A 14,429-nucleotide genomic window follows, 5' to 3' on the forward strand; every position below is an offset into this window, starting at 1 on the left:
TCAAGTCAGTCAAGTCACATTTAATTGTATAGCCCTTAATCACAAAAATGTCTCAAAGGACTGCACAGGGTTATAATTTCACCGTCGCCTGATTTTAAACCAACATGTGGGCAGGGAAAAACTCAAAACCTCAGCGTGAGGAAAAAAGAAACCTTGAAAAGGGTGGTAATCCCCCTTTCAGGATGACCAGGGTGTAATAGATTTAGCACTGGGTAACAGTATACAAACATAGTAAACATCAATAAAAGAGAACAATAGATAACATGTCGAAATTTGTCTAAAAAGTCCATAACAGCGACGACGCAGCTTCCTATCTCTGCCGGCTGGTCAATGCAGGTGTTGACATGCTTTAGGTAAGACGGTGGTTCGCTGACTCATCTCAAATCGTCCTTCTCCCAAGTGTCACCACCGGCCAAACATTCAGAAAAAGACAGGACAATACAAAATATGAGGTGGGCATCAATCGTACGCTTTTGAATAGAAATGTGTCTTAAGTCTAGATTTAAAAATTTCCACTGAGGTTGCAGATCTTATTTCTGGAGGCGCAGAGCATTCCACAGCACCGCGACCCGGATTGGAGATCGCTCTCGAGCCTGCAGACTTCTTTTTGGCTCTCGGAGTCACAAGTAGACCGGCATTTTCAGAGCGGAGGCTCTGTGCAGTAACATAGGGAGAAACCAAATCTGAGAGATAAGAGGGCACAAGTCCATGCAAATATTTGTATGTTAGTAAAAGAACCTTAAAGTCACATCTTAGGTGGACTGGGAGCCAGTGCAAGTTGGCCATTACAGGAGTAATATGCACAAACTTTTTTGTCTTAGTCAAGGGTCTCGCTGCCGCATTCTGAACCAGCAGCAAACATTAGATGCTAGACATCGGGAGACCAGAAAGCAATACATGACAGTAAATCAAGCCAAGAATTAATAAACGCATGAATTAGAACCTCTGCATCTAATTGGGACAGCATCGAACAAATCTTTGCAATATTACGGAGGTGTAAGGTCATATTTTTCATGTGTAACTGACAGATTGGGATAAAATATAACATGTAGATTTTTGACCGAATCACTATGGGTGATATTACATTTGTCTAGGTTCAGGGCAGTGTTTGAAAACAACTCACGACAATGAGCTGGACCAACAATCAACATTTCAGTTTTTTTCTGGGTTTATCTATCTACCTATCCTGGTCATATCCCTCTAGAGGGGAGACCGACAGCAAGACAAACACATACAAAAACAAAGAAAATAAAAAGGGAAAACGGAGCAAAAACACACACAACATTTTTTGGACCATGGCCAACCCAAATGCCCAAACACCTGGGTTAAGGCGCAAAAAATTAAGTGACATCCATCTTTGAATCTCAGTAAGCCAGGCCTCCAGATTTCTACAATTTAACCGTTGAGTGTCATTTGCATAGCAATGGAAACTATTATACTTGCAGATAATATCACCTAGCGGAAGCATATAAATACTAAAGAGAAGGGGGCTAAATACAGAGCCCCATGGAACGCCACAGGGGACATCAAAATGGCTAGAGGTCAGATTGCCGTAGTTAACGCATTGCGTCCTGTCTGACAGGTAGGACCTAAACCACGAGAGTACAGTCCCCAAGATACCGATGCATTCCAGACGAACAAATACCATGTTTTGGGCCACAGTATCAAAAGCAGCACTGAGATCCAGCAGCAGTAACATTGACAAGGCACCAGAATCTTTTGCAAAGAGGTGATCATTGGTTACTTTAGCCTGGGCTATCTCAGGAGAGTGATTTTCTCTAAATGCTCACTGGACAGTCTCAAAGATTAATTTCCGGCATAAAGTCATAAAGCTGCATTGCAACGACCTTTTCAAGTAATTTTGCAAAAAATGGCAGATATGACACTCGCCTATAATTACCTACACTTTCCAGGTCAAGGTTAGGTTGCTTAAGCGTGGGTTTAATGACAGCAGACTCAAAGGCTACAGGAACAATACCCCAGGATAGCGATATATTAATCATATTTAAAACTGAAGGTCATGAGATCCCAAACAGATCTTTCACCAGTAAAGCCAGAAACGGATCAAGAAAGCAAGTAGTTCGTTTGACCCTACTGACCATCTTGTTAGACCAGTGTCTAAAATAACGTCTGCCCGGATGCCCGGGGCGTGCATCTTTTACGTCGGGCGTACAACTTACAAAACATCTCCGCCCGGGTGGCCGACAACTTTTTCAAGGGAAAAAAGGTTGTTTTTTTTTAAATCAAACTTTTGCTTTATTCCGATTTCAAAATCTTTGTTCGGTTTGGAAATTTCGGTTCATTTGGCAATTTGCATACTCGGCAACCGATCAGAAGCCTGCATCAAATAACTTCGTGCTTCCGGACTCTCCCGAGCGTTATAAGGTCGTGCATTTGCATTTCATTTTCTAAAATACACACAACAGAGAACACAAGAAAAATGGATAAGTGGTTAGGAATCAAGCCAAAACCTCAGTCCCAGAAGAAAGATTCAAAAGAAGCTAAAATTTATGACGCTGCAAAACGTAAACGTACATTAAAAGCATCGTGGAAAGAGTTCACGTGGCTTGTAGAAGACGCAACACAAACATTGCATGAATGATGACGAGTAAATACAGCAGTGGCACGTGAGGGGTTACCCAGTGGCACGCGAGCGCACGGCAAAATAATAATGATTTTTTGTTTTTCGCGCATTTACCTGAAATTTAGACATTTTCAGTTGTGCGGCGTGTTGTTTAGAGGCTTTACGGTCACGCCCCTCCTCCTCTGCTCCGTTTGTGAGCGTGTGTCTGTGCGGTGCCGAGGAGAGGGGAAGAGATCTGTGTTGTAACCCAGCCAACGAAACACAGGCGCGCGATAACCGAATGAATCATGGCGGCTTTTCCAGCAAAAAATGTTGTTCTTTTCAGCCAGCATGGGCAAATGACTGGGGCCTTGTGCAAAAAATGACCATGCTCTTTGTGCATTATGCCTTGAGAGTGTTGTACCTCGCACATCAAGTATTAAACGTCAATACGTAACGAATCATGAACATGAATTCAAGGACGAGTCTGACAAGGCGGTGACATTGAAACGCGCTGTGTCCAGGTTACGGCAAACAAACACAGATCCTGAAAACCACTGTCACTTCTAAAAGCGCCATTGCTCACTATATAGCAAAGCATGGAAAATCTTTTACTTAATGCGAATATATCAAAGAAGCGTTGTTTTTGAGCTCGGAAGTTTTGTTTGATGGCTTGCATAACAAATAGACAATCAAAATCAAGAGTAAAACACATCCCCATTCATACTAACCCTAACCCTAACTTTCTGAGATTCTGTGATTAGTTTAGGCTTTCCAATTTTATAACAAAGTATTTCAGTGACTAGTGACATCGTAAAGACAAGACTTTATCAACAGTCTGACGGCAGACCGGTGGAACATTGAAGGGTTTAATATATTTTTGTTGAATTTTTAAAAAAAACATCCTTTGCAAAATGTCCAGACAAGAATATCTTATTTCAAATCAGATTTTATGCAGAGTAGTAAAGACTTGCAGTTTTTGCCTAAAATTTGCTGTTCATAGTGCTGTGTTTTTACTAACTTGTATGAATGCCACAATTCAGTATTTAGTAACTATTGGGGGGGTTAAGGGTTATTGTTCTATTTTTTCTATTAATCATCCATTATCCGTTATCAGTCAGTTCATAAAACGCTACAAAGCCAAGGAGCCGGGACTCTTACTCTCAGCCAAAAGGCCAAGCTAAAGAAGCGAGGGGGTGGGGGGTTAGGGGGTGGATTTTTTAAGGGTTATTGTTGTATCTTCTTTATTCATTATCCATCATTGGCAAGTTCATAATACGCTACAAAGTCTAGGAGCCGGGACACTTACTCTCAGCCAAAAGGCCAAGCTAAGGTCCTAGCCCCAAAGCCGTGCTGCAATCATTGCGAATGCACCGATCCCGGAGGTACTACAATACCAGGCCAGTGATCGTATACAAGATCAGAACCACAACTGACCAGGGGGGGGGGGGGGGAGGGGGGGGTTTAAGGGTTATTGTTCTATCTTCTTTATTCATTATCCATTATCCGTTATCGGTCAGTTCATAATACGCTACAAAGCCTAGGAGCCGGGACTCTTACTCTCAGCCAAAAGGCCAAGGTAAGGTCCTAGCCTTAAAGCCTTGCTGCGATCATTGCGAATGCACCGTTACTGGAGGTACTGCAATACCGGGCCGATGCGTGGAGTGGACAAAGCATGACCGTCTCCTCCCAGTTATATCAGAACCACAGGAGGGGATTTTTAAGGGTTATTGTTCTATATTCGTTATTCATTATCCATTATCGGTCAGTTCATAATGCGCTACAAAGCCTAGGAGCCGGGACACTTACTCTCAGCCAAAAGGCCAAGCTAAGGTCCTAGCCTTAAAGCCTTGCTGCGATCATTGCGAATGCACCGTTCCCGGAGGTACTGCAATACCGGGCCGATGCGTGGAGTGGACAGAGCAAGCTCTTATTCCATCTCCGGATTGCAAAAATCAAAGATCATGGCTCTTCATAGATTGTTCACAAATCTTGAACACGATTGTAACTGCATAGTTGGTTACAGGAGGGGGGGGGTTTAAGGGTTATTGTTCTATCTTCGTTATTCATTATCCATTTTTTTGGGTTTAAACAATTTTATTGACACTATTAACAACAAATAAACAATGTGAGGTTTGAACAATTTTTCTCGATAATTTTAGCAGCAATTAGGCATATTCACAATTTCGTTATATCTGACAATATGACATTTTAACAATTTTTTCAACATTTTTAACAGCAATTAATGGTTTGAACAAATTCATTGACACTAATAACAGAAAACAATCTTGTCAATCTCAACAGCAATCAAGCACATTCACAATATTATATTTCAATATGACGTTTAACAGCAAACACAATGTGAGGTTTGAACAACCCTTCTCTAAAATCTTAATAGCAATCAAGCGTATTCACAATTTCGTTGTATAACATCTTTGTTAGTGTCAATAGATTCGTCCAGGCCAAAGTCGATTGTCTTTGTTTTGAACAAATCCACCGACACCAACAGCAGCAAAACAAATACGACGATCTCAACAGCCATCAAGCATTTTCACAATTTTGTTATATCTGACAATATGACATGACGATATTTTAACACTTTTTTCTGACATTTTCAACATCAATTAAACAATTTCAGAGTTATTATCTTTTAATAGTAGTTAACCAAAGTGTAAAGGGCAAAACTATTGTGCAAGGGCATAGCTCTGTCATCCCACCCTCCCAAGCAGCATCCTCCAGTCCTCTTTGTGGGTCCTCTCCCTTCTTACTTCTACTTTCCACAACCCAGGCCGTTGCTTCCGGGACCCCCACAGTGTAGCCCCGGTTCCCCACTCCGGGTGGGTGCAGACGATTCTTCTTTATGGTTGCGTCCTAGGCCCGCCGCTCACAGATTGTATGGTATCTACAGCCATTTGGAGCACAGCCACTGGGGGGATCTGCCTGCACCTCCATACCAGCAGGTTTCTAGAGGTCCAGATGGCGTCCTTGATGGCGGCGAGAGTGAGCCAATCCCTGGCAAAGTCGTTCCGAGACCTCCTCGACCGACTCATCCCGTAAAGCACGTACTGTGCATCAGGGACCTCCCCTGCTGGCAAGTCCGGGAATTTTCCTAGTTGGTCGGCCATTGTCCACAAGTCCTCGGCAGCGCTGCACTCACAAAAAAGGTGCCTCACCGACTCCTGGGCGCCACAGCCAGGTCGAGGGCACGTCGAAGTCGCTGACATTCCTCGGTGGTGCATTACGGCTCTGACTGGGAGAACCTCATGAGCCACCATCCATGACAAGTCTCGTAGTCTGTTTGGGAGGGCAGGATGATTCACGTTGCTCCAAACCGTTGTAGGTTCGCCAAACGCAAGCCCCCGCACAGGACTTACTGTTGCACGCTCTTGCACAATAGCAATAAGGGCCCTGTGGTTTTGTAAAGTGTGACTTTCTTGTGTTTCTAAATCAAACTTCTTTAAAAAATCCCGAATAAAGAGATGTGTTGGTGGCAAGTTAAATGAAACTGGAATCAAACGATTGTTTGGTACAAGCTTTAGCTTCCGCAAATATGAGCCCATCCAGAACCGGGTCATCGCTTGACTTTTCGGGTTGTTGGGTGGGCCCACAGCGTTTTGGAAGTGGAGAGAGACATATTTGCTTCCCAGGAAAAGCTGTAGATCAGGCACTCCTTTCCCCCTTTTTCCTTTTTCTTTTTCATTGTATCTCTTTTTATCCTTTCCCACTTTGAGCCCCAGACAAAGCAAAAGAGGGCTCGGTCCAGTTGTAACAGCACGTTTCTTTTGGGCATAAAAACTAAACTGATTGATAAAAGCAGTGGGAGGATGATCGCTTTGATGATTAGGACCTTCCCCTCTATTGTCAGTTTTCTTAGTGACCAAAAAACAAGTCTTTGCTTAACTTTCCTTGTCACGTCATCCCAGTTGGTCTCGCCTCCTCCATCTGCATTGAATTTTATCCCTAGGATTTTCTGGTCTGTCTTTAACACCGTCAGTGGGAGTCCTGCCTTTTCTGTCTTTTTCCACGTTCCATAAAACTTCACTTGTGACTTTTCTCTATTTAGCCTTGACCCAGACGCCTTCCCAAACAGGTCAGTCAAGTCAAGGGCTCTTCCAACAGATGCGCGGTCAGTACATAAAATATTAAAATCATCCATGTACAAAACACACTTGGTAATTTGTCCCCCACTTCCTGGGATATTGATCCCTTCGACAAATCTATCTTTTCTTAACATTTGTGCCAAAGGTTCAATGCAAAGAACATAGAGAAGGGGAGACATAGGGCAACCTTGACGTACACCGCAGTTGATCTCGATTGCTTCCGATAAATTCCCGTTAATCATGAATTTGCTGTAGATGTCTCGGTATAGCAGTCCTACCCACTTGATGTATTTTTGGGGAAAACCACATTTTTGCAATACCCTGAAGAGGTATTGGTGCGAGACTCGATCAAAGGCTTTTTCAAAGTCTAGGTTTAGGACCGCTAGTCGCATGTTTCTGTCTCTCGCATAACAAATGGTGTCACGGATCAGCATGAGACTGTCGCTGATCTTCCTTCCCACAATGGCACAGGTTTGGTCTGGATCAACCAAGTCTCCCAAGACTACAGACATTTGTGTTGCTAGAAGCTTGCTGAAAATTTTACAGTCCACGTTTAAAAGCGTTATGGGTCGCCAGTTTTTTAAGTCAATTTTGTCTCCTTTTTTGTGCAATAGAGTAACTATCCCTGAAACTGTCTCTTTAAGTTTCTTGTTTTTTTCCTGCATTTTTAAAAAAGGTCTGTGTTCGTTTCTTTGTCATTTCTCACCATTGTGCTTGTGAATCATACGAGTCTTGAAGGGTCTGCCAGTCTTTGTACAGCTCCCTGTATTGTGCGGCTTGAGCCTCATCCTCCAGCAGGGAGCAGTTTAACTTCCACAAACCCTTCCCAACAGTCATACCTGAAGGAAATGAGAAAGAGCAGGACAGTAGCAAGTGATCCGAAAAAAAAACTGGAATTAATCTTGCATCACTCTGTGCTAAACCCCTCGTAAATATGTAGTCTATTCGAGAGGCTCTGGCATTGTCACTACTGAACCAGGTGAAGCCCTCCTCTCCTGGATGTATGGATTTAAAACAGTCTACCAGTTTAAATGTCCGGCACATGTCTTGTAATAAAGTTGATGTTTTATCTACTTTAAACTCGTCATCGGTCCTCTTTCTATCCTTCCTACTTAGGATGCAATTAAAATCTCCTCCCACGATTAGTGGTTGATGGCCTAGCATATCCGACTGGATGTCCTCTAAGAGTTCGTACCTGAGTTGTCTGTCGGTATGTTATTGAGGTTAAAATCATTCCCTATATAAGAAAGTCTTGCTAAGATTGCGCGTCCGTCTCTCATCACAGTACTCCCCTTTAGGATGAGTTGAGGGTTGTTTATCAAAATGGCTACCCCATCGTTACGGTTTTCATTCGAGCCACTCCATAATGACGGATATGGCCAAATCTCTTCCCACTGTTTATAATTTTTTAGAAAGGGGATGCAGCATTCTTGTAGTAAAAACACATCCGTTCTGAACAATAAAACGCTGTGAGCCTTAACCTTTGATCTCACACTTCTCACATTGATAGTAGAGAATGTAATGTTCATAATTATTGTTAAAGTATTTAAACTACTTGGACAAAACCGGGGGATCCGAGTCCATTCTTTGGTGATCATCGAGGGTGTCACCTGTGTCAGACACATCACTTAAGAGCAGTACCTCATTTGGAGACTCACCGGGGAAAACTTTGGAATCCTCTGACTCTCTGTCTGTGGTTCCAGGTCTTCCCCTTTTTTCTGGGTTAGGGGGTGAGCCAGAGGACCTATCAAGGGGTCTCTTACTTCCCTGCCCACAAAGGGTCCGATTTTTTCCCTCCCCGACTTCCTCCGTCTCAACTTCATACAGTTCCCTTGTGGGCTTTTTCATCGGCAATCGGCTTTCTTCTAAATCTCTTCTCTTTGTTTCCGGTGTTTTCACCACCCACAATTTTGTCTTACTTTTACCCCTCTTTCCAGTGCCCGTAGGGTTTTTTGGGGAGTCGTTCGCCTTTTCGATTTGTTTGTCTTTTTCAAATCCCGGAAGTGGCATAGCAAACAATTTTGTTATTTTGGACTCTCTTCCAGGCCCTTCCTGATTAATATGTGTTTTTGGAGTGACAGTTGCCTTTTCTATTTGTTTGTCTTGTCCAAATTCAGGTATTTGATGAAAAATCGAATTAGAATTTCCAGTTCCTTCCTGACTCAAATTTGATTCTTTGGTCTCTCCTCCAGAGGTTTGGGATGTATTTTCAATTTGTTTGTCTTGTTCATTGTCTTTGTGCATTTCTTGTTCATCTTCATTGGGTATTTCCATAATTTTATTCATTTCCTGTTCATCTTCATTGGGTATTTCCATAACTTTATTCATTTCTTGTTCATTTTCATTTTGTATTTCCATAACTTTATTCATTTCATTGTTTTTGTTGTCTTTTTTCATTTCATTGTCTTTGTTACATATATTAATTTAATTATCTATGTTGTCTGACATCATTTCATTGTCTTTGTTGTCTTTGTTAACTCCCTAGCTTTCAACTTGTTAGCAAACGATTTTGGGCAGTTTCTATAGAGGTTGTTCGTTTCTCCGCAGAGATTGCATTTTCTGCTATTGGTGCATTCCTCAAAGGAATGTCCAATTGTCCTGCACTTTCCACAAAAAATTCGATCACATACCTCAGCCAGATGCCCATGCTCACCACATTTATGACAGAGTTTCGGTTGTCCTTGATAGTGGATAAAGCCAGAGTTTTCCCCCAGGAATATAGTCGACGGGAGTTGTTTCAGTCCCTGAAAGCCCTGAGGATCTTGCCATTGCTGGATGGGTATCCTCCAGGCACAATTCCAATTGTTTTTCTCATCCCTCACCTTCATAGCCTGGCCTTTTATCGAGCAATATCTACTCAACAAATAACAGATGTCATCAGCATTCACCATTTCATTAAACATCCTGACAATAACTATCTTGTTAGCATTATCAGACAGCTTCTCCACTGTAAATCCAGAAAACTGGGGCCTCACCCCCTCAAAACGATTCCAAAACTCTTGATAAAGAGCCGCCGTTACAAAACTTACATCAAAGCCTTTGCCAGAAGGCAAGTTTATGACGCAATGTAAGTCCTCCATTTTAAACTTCAGAATTTTATCAATGTTGGGGAGGCAGCGTCATGAAGAAGGATTCCTCTCGTCTCAATAAACTGGCGAGGAAAGCGAGCTCTGTTGTGGGCACAGAGCTCGACAGCCTGACAACAGTAGCTGAGAGACGGGCACTGAAAAAGCTGCGGTCAATCATGGACAATTCATCACATCCACTACACAGCATTATATCCAGACAGAAGAGCAGCTTCAGCGACTGACTGCTGTTACTGTCTTGTACCACGGACAGACTGAAGAGACCTTTTCTTCCTCATGCCATGAGGCTCTTTAACTCCACCTGGCGGAGTAAAGGCCCACACTAAACCACACCCCCCTACATTGCATATTACCGTACTTTTATTGCAGTGTGTATTTTATGTAGCACTATTTAAAGCACTATTGTTACAGTGTTAATGTTACTGTTTACCTGACTTGTTAACCTGAATGCCCATTTTGCACATCTGGTTAGCTACTCCTCTTGCACTATCGGCACTATGGTAAAATACTATACGTAGCCATAATACAATACAATACAACTTTTACTTATATCTGTACATTCGAGGAAACTGTGCGGGTCAGATGTATCGACATTTCGTTCTGTATACACGTGTACTAGAATGACAATAAAGTAGATCTGAATCTGAATCTGAATCTGAAATACTCTATACAACACGCTACAGTGGGTATTAGCCCGTCACATTGGGTGTTTTGTATATTGTATTCCTATTGCTTTATTATTGTGCTGTTCTCAGCAAAGGGATGGGTTTGAACAAATTTATTGACACTAATAACAGAAAACAATCATGACAATATCAACAGCAATTAAGCACATTCACAATATTATATTTCAATATGACGTTTTTAACAGCAAACACAATGTGAGGTTTGAACAACCCTTCTCGAAAATCTTAATAGCAATCAAGCATATTCACAATTTCATTATATAACATCTTTGATAGTGTCAATAGATCCGTCCAGGTCAAAGTCGATTGCCTTTGGTCTGAACAAATCCACCAGATTTTTTTATTTTTTTTATTTTTTTATTTTTTTTAACAAATTTATTGACACTAAAAACAGAAAACAATCATGACAATCTCAACAGCAATTAAGCACATTCACAATATTATATTCCAATATGACGTTTTTAACAGCAAGCACAAAGTGAGGTTTGAACAAACCTTCTCGAAAATCTTATTAGCAATCAAGCATATTCACAATTTCATTATATAACATCTTTGTTAATGTCAATAGATCCGTCCAGGCCAAATTTTTTTGGTTTGAACAAATTTATTGACACTAAAAACAGAAAACAATCATGACAATCTCAACAGCAATTAAGCACATTCACAATATTATATTCCAATATGACGTTTTTAACAGCAAACACAAAGTGAGGTTTGAACAAACCTTCTCGAAAATCTTATTAGCAATCAAGCATATTCACAATTTCATTATATAACATCTTTGTTAGTGTCAATAGATCCGTCCAGGCCAAAGTCGATTGTCCTCAGTCTGAACAAATCCACCGACACCAACAGCAGCAAAACAAACACGACAATCTCAACAGCCATCAAGCATATTCACAATTTTTTAATATCTGACAATATGACGTGACGATATGACGTTTTAACATTTTTTCCTGACATTTTCAACATCAATTAAACAATTTCAGAGTTATTTTCTTTTAACAGTAGTTAACCAGCGTGTAAAAGGCAATACTATTGTGCAAGGGCATAGCTCTGCCATCCCACCCTCCCAAGCAGCATTCTTCCAGTCCTCTGTGTGGGTCCTCTCCCTTCTGGTGTTCCGCAGGGTTCAGTGCTTGGCCCCCTTCTTTTCAGTATTTACATGCTTCCATTAGGTGATATTATTCGCAAGTACAAAATCAGCTTCCACTGCTACGCAGACGACACTCAACTATATCTTCCGTTGGAGGAATCTCACACACTAAACTGTGGAAATTTGGAGGCCTGCCTCGTTGAGATAAAAGAGTGGATGTCACTCAATTTCTTGCGTCTTAACTCTGAAAAGACCGAAATGTTAGTCATTGGTCCATCTAAATGCCGTGATATTTTCTCAAAAACTGCTGTGAACATTGACAAATGTCACATCACACAGAGTGACTCAGTTAAAAATTTAGGTGTCATATTTGACCCTGATCTATCCTTTGAAATGCATGTAAAGAAAACTACTAGAACCGCTTTCTTCCATCTTCGTAACATTGCTAAAATCCGTTCAATACTGTCTCAGTCTGATGCGGAAATTATAATTCATGCGTTTGTCACCTCCCGTCTCGATTACTGTAATGCACTACTCTCTGGTCTCCCGAAGTCTAGAATCAAATCACTTCAGCTGGTACAAAATGCCGCAGCGAGGCTTTTAACTAGGACAAACAAGTACGATCACATAACACCGATTTTGGCTAACCTGCATTGGCTCCCAGTTAGCCATAGATGTGATTTCAAGGTTCTCTTAGTATTGTACAAAATCATACATGGACTTGCTCCCTCTTATCTTTCAGATCTGATTTGCCCCTACGTCCCGGTCCGAAGCCTACGATCTGAGAGTGCCGGTCTTCTGGTGATCCCAAGAGCAAATAAGTGTTCTGCTGGTTCGAGAGCGTTCTCCATCCGGGCACCGGTGCTGTGGAATGCTCTTCCCCCTGAGATCCGATCTGCAACCTCAGTGGAAATGTTTAAATCTAAACTTAAAACTCACTTCTACTCCATAGCATATGAATAACCTACTCTTCTCGTCGGCTGAAAAAATAGTCTGTGTAACATAGTGTAATAATCTGTGAAGCCCTTTGAGACTCTTCGTGATTTAGGGCTATACAAATAAAAATGACTTGACTTGACTTGACTTCTGTGTGGGTCCTCTCCCTTCTGGGTTCCACAACCCAGGCCGTTGCTGCTCGGACTCCCACAGTGTAGCTCCGGCTCCCCCCTCCGGGTGGGTGCAGACGAGTCTTCTTTATGGCTGCGTCCTAGGCCCGCCGCTCGCAGATTGTATGGTATCTGCAGCCATTTGGAGCACAGCCACGGGGGGGATCTGCCTGCACCTCCATACCAGCAGGTTTCTGGAGGTCCAGATGGCGTCCTTGATGGCGGCGAGAGTGAGCCAGTCCCTGGCAAAGTCGTTCCGAGACCTCCTCGACCGACTCATCCCGTAAAGCACGTACTGTGCATCAGGGACCTCCCCTGCTGGCAAGTCCGGGAACTTTCCTAGTTGGTCGGCCATTGTCCACAAGACCTGGGCAGCGCTGCACTCACAAAAAAGGTGCCTCACCGACTCCTGGGCGCCACAGCCAGGTCGAGGGCACGTCGAAGTCGCTGACATTCCTCGGTGGTGCATTACGGCTCTGACTGGGAGAACCTCATGAGCCACCATCCATGACAAGTCTCGTAGTCTGTTTGGGAGGGCAGGATGATTCACGTTGCTCCAAACCGTTGTGGATTCGCCAAACGCAAGCCCCCGCACAGGACTTACTGTTGCACGCTTTTGCACAATAGCAATAAGGGCCCTGTGGTTTTGTAAAGTGTGACATTCTTGTGTTTCCAAATCAAACTTCTTCAAAAAATCCCAAATAAAGAGATGTGTTGGTGGCAAGTTAAATGAAACTGGAATCAAACGATTGTTTGGTACAAGCTTTAGCTTCCGCAAATATGAGCCCATCCAAAACCGGGTCATTGCTTGACTTTTCGGGTTGTTGGGTGGGCCCACAGCGTTTTGGAAGTGGAGAGAGACATATTTGCTTCCCAGGAAAAGCTGGAGGTCAGGCACTCCTTTCCCCCCTTTTTCCTTTTCATTGTATCTCTTTTTATCCTTTCCCGCTTTGAGCCCCAGACAAAGCGAAAGATGGCTCGGTCCAGTTGTAACAGCACGTTTCTTTTAGGCATAAAAACTAAACTGATTGACATAAGCATTGGGAGGATGATCGCTTTGAGGATTAGGACCTTCCCCTCTATTGTCAGTTTTCTTAGTGACCAAAAAACAAGTCTTTGCTTAACTTTCCTTGTCACGTCATCCCAGTTGGTCTCGCCTCCTCCATCCGCATTGAATTTTATCCCTAGGATTTTCTGGTCTGTCTTTAACACCGTCAGCGGCAGTCCTGCCTTTTCTGTCTCTTTCCACATTCCATAAAACTTCACTTGTGATTTTTCTCTATTTAGCCTTGACCCAGACGCCCTCCCAAACAGGTCAGTCAAGTCAAGGGCTCTTCCAACAGATGCGCGGTCAGTACATAAAATATTAAAATCATCCATGTACAAAACACACTTGGTAATTTGTCCCCCACTTCCTGGGATATTGATCCCTTCGACAAATCTATCTTTTCTTAACATTTGTGCCAAAGGTTCAATGCAAAGAACATAGAGAAGGGGAGACATAGGGCAACCTTGACGTACACCGCAGTTGATCTCGATTGCTTCCGATAAATTCCCGTTAATCATGAATTTGCTGTAGATGTCTCGGTATAGCAGTCCTACCCACTTGATGTATTTTTGGGGAAAACCACATTTTTGCAATACCCTGAAGAGGTATTGGTGCGAGACTCGATCAAAGGCTTTTTCAAAGTCTAGGTTTAGGACCGCTAGTCGCATGTTTCTGTCTCTCGCATAACAAATGGTGTCACGGATCAGCATGAGACTGTCGCTGATCTTCCTTCCCACAATGGCA

At 42.6% G+C, this 14,429-nt stretch overlaps 1 long non-coding RNA gene and 1 pseudogene across 1 annotated transcript in view; both read right to left on the reverse strand.

The window, feature by feature from the left end:
• LOC148345283 (uncharacterized) overlaps window positions 1-14,429 on the reverse strand; it is a 20,994-nt gene continuing 6,565 nt past the window's right edge. Inside the window, exon 2 of the long non-coding RNA XR_015848720.1 lies at window positions 1-654. This is a non-coding gene — a long non-coding RNA (uncharacterized LOC148345283). The remainder of the gene's footprint in view (window positions 655-14,429) is intronic.
• Window positions 4,427-4,566, reverse strand: LOC148345284 (U2 spliceosomal RNA; annotated as a pseudogene).

This window comes from Urocampus carinirostris, unplaced genomic scaffold (assembly GCF_059441175.1).
Source record: "Urocampus carinirostris isolate Australia breed hairy pipefish unplaced genomic scaffold, RoL_Ucar_1.0 HiC_scaffold_59, whole genome shotgun sequence".
NCBI classification, from domain to species: domain Eukaryota; kingdom Metazoa; phylum Chordata; class Actinopteri; order Syngnathiformes; family Syngnathidae; genus Urocampus; species Urocampus carinirostris.